We start from the raw sequence: 6,000 nt of genomic DNA, 5'->3' as shown, positions 1-6,000 counted from the left end.
CCTGCATACTTCAGGGTAGGATTACCTACATCAGGATGCACTGGTGGTTTTAGCAACCGCCCGAAGCTCTCTATTTCCGCTATTAAAAAACTGAAAGTGTTCAAGTTGCTCCGTGGCCTTCGACTTCATACGTGAACTATTATTAAGCTCATTCATTTATACAGTTGATGCAGTTTTTATGATATTGAAAAATATAGACGAAAAAGGAAAACGCGAGAAATTTTTCCATGCACGAAATGGAAGCGGCAGTAAGTAACGTATCTCGACTATAGTTCAGCATTAGAATAACAGTTACAATATCTTTGGATAGATCATAGCTGCACTTAGTCGCCCTGCTAAATATGCATATATTAACCTTGAGGAACTGATTTTCTCACGGAATCGACAGAGATGGTTAACCCAAATTCGGCGAAGACAGTCCATCAACAGGACAGTGGAAATCTACAGAAATTTTTACAAAGCTTTAACATTTGACAATTACTGCTGTCTGACATCCAGTAAAATAGACTTATACTTTTGTTCAGACCGACTACAGACATTAAAAAAGTGTTAAGAATAAAGAGCAGACATAAATACATATATAATTAGATAGGTAGGTAGACATAAATATATACATATGGAGATACATCCCTTATCACGTACACACATGAATGTAGTGGTTGTACGTGTCTATGTGTGTCAGAGAGAGAGAGAAAAGGTTTTGTGTGTGTGTGTGTGTGTGTGTGTGTGTGGTGAGAGATAAAGGGGTGGTTAGGGGTGGGTGAGAGAGACAGAAATGCATACGAAAGTCTGAGAGATTCGAGCAGGAGAAAGATTGTGTGAATATACATATGTAAATGTGTGTTTATATCAACATGCAGAAACAGGTACGCGCGCACCCCCCCCCCCCCTACACACATATACACGCGCGATCGCGCTCACACATATAACATACACATATGCAGACAGACAGGCACACGTATGTTGACAGACAGACAGGCACACGTATGTTGACAGACAGACAGTCAGACAAACTGACAGTTAGACAGACAGACAGACAGACAGACAGACAGCTAGCTAGCTAGATAGATAGATCTCATCAGTCGTATCAGTGAAAGTAACTTCCGACAGTATGTAATAAGGATATATATATGTGTATTTATGTATGCGTGTGTGTATGTATAGAGAAAAAGTGAGAGAGAGAGAGAGAGAGAGAGAGAGAGAGAGATAGAGAGAGAGAGAGAGAGAGAGAGAGAGAGAGAGATAGAGAGAGAGAGAGATGCATGTATCTATGCATACATGCATGTATAGTACGTATATATGTATGTTTAGGAATGTGTATGTATGTATATGTATGTATATGTGTATGAGTTTATGTGGGAAAACGACGATAATGATGATAGTCTTTTCCAGAATTTGTCACAAAGTATAAAATCGCGAATTTGGTGCTTCCAGACAAGGAAAGTCATTCCGGCTTTCAAGAAGAAATCCGTGGTAACACTTTTTACAGTTGTCTCAGCGATTATTTTCTCCAAAATTTACTCTGAAGAAAGGGGTAAGTCGATAGCACAGTTCTTTGTCACTCATAGTGTGTGAGGAGAGAGGGACGACAATTCCACGATGATCTGTCTGTCATTATCTCTCTTAGGAGCAACAGTTCAACTTACTGGTTTGTTCATAGAATAATGCCGAGTTTCAGTGGCGGCTCATGTATAAGCACTGTGGAACTGCAGCACCCCCTATTTCAACTCAATATTATCGATTACATTCAATATAATGAGTCCTGTTTTCTTTAATTCTTTCTTCATTCTTGTACATTATATAATCCTTAAACTTAATTTCAGTAGCCATCTCCTAGTTTATAGGAGTGTGCGCTTGTATAGAAGTGTGCGCTTTACAGTTCTAGCGATGCGGTGTTTGGCTGTTGTGCGCATGCTCACATGTCGAGATAGGAAGCTTCACGCTAGGGAGAGAGAGAGAGAGAGAGAGAGAGAGAGAGCGAGAGAGAGAGAGAGTACTGTCATTCACGCAGTACCGACCCCGGTGTGCTGGTGAAAGGTAGTGTTTCTTTTTGATTCTGCGTGTGTTGTGCTTAAAAACGTGTTTATATGCTTGAATGTGATAAAGTGTAGAATTAAATTATCCTGCTTCCAGCTATGTGGTAGAAAGTTCGGTACGGTAGAGGTGCGATTTACGAGTGAGGAAGAGGCGAAAAAGCACTCCACTGTACCCTTAAGAACGGCTAGGTGGGCACTTTTACCTACCTATTGTGGAAGAAGAGCTGCACGTGTGAGAATTGGATGGGCACCTCCCGAAATAGACCCGGAATGGCTGGTTACAGCCATTATTCATAACTGCAAAGATGAAGTGGAAGTTTTAAAAGTAAAAAAATCGAGAGAGATAAACTGGTGGGGATTTGGTGTAGATGCACTCGTACACATAACCCTACCAGATCTGCACAACATAGCAGAAGAATTGGAGCTCCCCGACGGAACACAACTGAGAGTTGTAGTGGAGGGAAGACCACCAATATGTTACAAATGTAAAAGTAGGGGACACATGCAGGCGGTGTGTCCCCGCAGAGAAGTACAAGTGGAAAAAAGTAGAGGTCTGTGAAGAGGAGATGGTGGAAGGCGAACAAGAGGAGGTGGAGAAAAAGCAGGTGGAGACTGTGGAGTGCGAGAAAATTTCTCAAGAAACAGATAGAAAGCGTATCCGGACTGAATTGCCGCCAAAGAACCCCCCCCCCCCTCCAAAAAAAAAGAGAGTAAAAAAAAGACAGAGAAAGAAATGGAAACCGAAAAGACGAAGCTGAAAATCGAACCCAAGATACAGAGCACGAAAAAGAAGTGAAAAGAAAGGAGAAGTGGTGGAATTGGTGGGAAAAGATGATAGACCAGCAGGAAAGAGCAAGGATGGAAGGAAAGGTACTTGGAAGAGTCGATTATAAAAATATCAGAACAGTGATTATTTACGACAAGGATTTAGAGTTGGAAAAGACGATTGCAAGAATAAAAGGATTAGTAAGACTTAAACTGGACCCTGAAGCGTTTGAAGGAAAAAAGAAAGCTATATTGGTGGAAGCACATGTGATGCAGAGACTGCAACAGATACACCCGGACAAGTTTCAAATAAGTGGATTATACGTGGGCTACGACACCCTGCCAAGTGTAGTAACGGTAGAGGAGCTGTGGCCACTTACAATTGTTAAAGAAAAAAAATGACCATAAACTGTATGAGAGAACTGTTAAATAAAACTGCGTGTTTTGGGGGACTCGTAAGCCATTTCATCACCTCATTGTAAGTAATTCATTTCATTCATCATTCGTTCTTTGCACCCCACGTGCTGTATTGTTTTGTCTGTCCTTGTAGTGTCATCCCTCTGTGTAGTGGCCGCAGTGCCAAAATAAAGAAAAAGTTGAGTAGCAGTCGAGTAGAAGTTGTGTAGCGGTTGAGTAGAGATCGTCCGAAGGTACTAGATAGCAGTAGCTTGAGACATAACAATGTGTTTGTTTCCCTTTACACAATGTTAAAACAACGGCTAACTTTATCTACGAGCTGCCACTACCGAATTCTACACTAATTCCAACGTTATTTGCAATCTTTGTAAGGGCTGCACTTGAGATCATGGCAGATACTATGATATGTAAAATGTATATCCACGCTGAAGTATGAATAAATGGCTGCCGAAACCTATCTAGGCTAAAATCCTCTAGGAAGTGCCGTGATATGTGCATTCATGATCAATACTAAATATGTTCTGCCGGAATCGAACATACAGGGGTTGGACAAAATAATGGAAACACCTTGCATCATAGCATCAAATTTTGAAATATCTATAAAACCGTCAAAAGCTTGTTTATTTTTGTTTTTATTTTATTTATTATTAGTGATGCTTAATATGTTTTGCTAAAATTGCTGTTTCTTTTCAGATATCATCAGAAAAAGGTAATTAAAGTTCATTAAAATGACAGATCTATCGGACTTTCAAAGAGGTTGAATTGTTGGTGCTCGTATGGCAGGCGCTAGCGTAACGAAAAACAGCCTAAATGTTTAGTGTATCAAGAAGTACTGTCTCCAAAGTAATGACAACCTTTGAGAAAGAGGGAAAAATCTCCTCGTCGAAACAAAATTCCAGAAGGAAACCAAAGCTGTCAGATAGGGACCGTCGGACTATTACGCGAATTGTTAGAAAGGATCACAAAAGTACAGCTCCCAAAATTATAGCAGAGCTTAATGACCACCTCGAGAACCAAGTTTCCATAAAAGCTGTTCGCCAGGAGCTATTTTCTTGGATGAGACATCCTTTACCTTATTTCCGATCACCAGCCGAGTATACGTGTGGAGATAGCCGAAAGAAGCATTTGACCCAAACTGCCTTCTTCCAACTGTTAAACATGGAGGGTGATCTGTGATGATCTGGGGGCGCTGTATCTTCGAAATCCGCCGGCTCAATGATTTTCCTTCGTGGCAGAATTAATAGTCAAGACTATTTAAGCATTTTATCTGTTCAAATTCATCCTATGGTTGCAGAACTGTTTCCGGAGGGAAACGCAATCTTTCAGGATGATAATGCACCAATTCACACAGCTAAAGTTGTTACTGAATGGCACGAGAAACATTCTAGTTTAAGTTGAACATCTTATCTGGCCACCACAGTCCCCACATCTCAATATTACTGAACATTTATGGTGCATTTTAGAAAAACAAGTAAGGAGTCGATATCCTCCACCATCATCACTACAAAAAGTGGAGACTGTTTTAGCTGAAGAATGGACAAAAATTCCTTTGGAAACAATTCAAACTTTGTACGTGCCCATACCTCGTAGAATTGAAGCTGTAATTACTGCCGAAGGTGGTCCTACCCCATGTTAAAATAAATTTGTTTGAAATTTTAAGGTGTTTCCATTATTTTGTCCAATTCCTGTATATTTGGTGATACATGCGACTCATAGAGAACATGGTATGAGCGCTTGAAAGCACTCGAATCAGGATAATCAAGCGATGTCCCATTGTATGAGATTGATTGGGTACAAATGCCTGGGGGAAGTCAGCGATGATGAAGAATTATAACGAAAATGCCATTGTTGCAGAGGCGAAATGTAAGTACATATGTGTGTGTGTGTGTGTGTGTGTGTGTGTGTGTGTGTGTGTGTGTGTGTGTGTACGTATGTATGCATATATATACATGTGAGAGAGAGAGAGAGGAAGAGAGGGAGAGAAAAAAGAGAGAGAGGTAGTTAAGACTCTACTTTTGCAACCACTTAACCTATAGCCCCGGGCCAACCAAACGCATTGGGTGAATTTGGTAGAAACTGTGTGGAAGCCGGTGGTATATAGCTTAAATCATTTGCCCAAAGTAAGGCACAGTGAGACTGAACTTGAAATCAAGTGGTTGCAAAAGAAGATTCTTAACTACCTCACACACACGCACACGCACACGCACACGCACACGCACGCGCACACGCACGCACGCGCGCCCAAATACATACAACAAAAAACATATTAAAGATGAGAAAGCATTTAATACATCAGAGAGTGTTAAGATTAATTGCTTGGAGAAGAAGAAAATAAAAAGCACATAGAAAACTAACAAAAAAAAAAAAAAAGAAAGAAGAAAGAAAGAAAGAAAAAAGCTGTCAAGTATCTAATAAACAGCAGGAATAAACAGCTTTGCAATGAAATAAATATCGGTGCGGCGTTTGTTGTTTTGTATCATGATAAACAGTAAAAGTATATTTAACAGTTGCCACAATGCCTTCAGCCTAACCAGAGAATACAATAAAGTTTTCTGTCTCTTTATATACGTACATACATACATACATTCATTCATACATACATATACACATTAATATATGTATATATATATATATATTCATTAGTAGACACACCCAAGAAGTGGATATCCGCCACAAGTGTGTGCGTGAAGTAGAGCAACAAGTAGTTAACTCGCTGAGAAGTCGCATTGATCGAGGAGTGGTTGAGGTGGTGTTAAAGTTCTGGGTGTGTTGAGGCTTGCAA

General features: G+C 40.1%; 1 long non-coding RNA gene across 3 annotated transcripts in view; it reads left to right on the top strand.

The window, feature by feature from the left end:
• Window positions 1-6,000, top strand: part of LOC149136541 (uncharacterized) — a 43,310-nt gene that overhangs the window by 24,043 nt on the left and 13,267 nt on the right. Inside the window, exon 2 of one of the 3 annotated variants that reach the window (XR_016241050.1) lies at window positions 3,912-5,777. The exons of the other annotated variants lie outside the window; for them this stretch is intronic. This is a non-coding gene — a long non-coding RNA (uncharacterized LOC149136541). Of the gene's footprint in view, window positions 1-3,911; window positions 5,778-6,000 lie in introns of those variants that run through there. 3 annotated transcript variants of the gene reach the window in all.

Source organism: Octopus bimaculoides, chromosome 3 (assembly GCF_046866305.1).
Source record: "Octopus bimaculoides isolate indiv1 chromosome 3, ASM4686630v1, whole genome shotgun sequence".
Lineage (NCBI taxonomy): Eukaryota > Metazoa > Mollusca > Cephalopoda > Octopoda > Octopodidae > Octopus > Octopus bimaculoides.
Note: the sequence above shows the minus strand (reverse complement) of the source record. Positions and strands in the feature narration are given on the sequence as shown.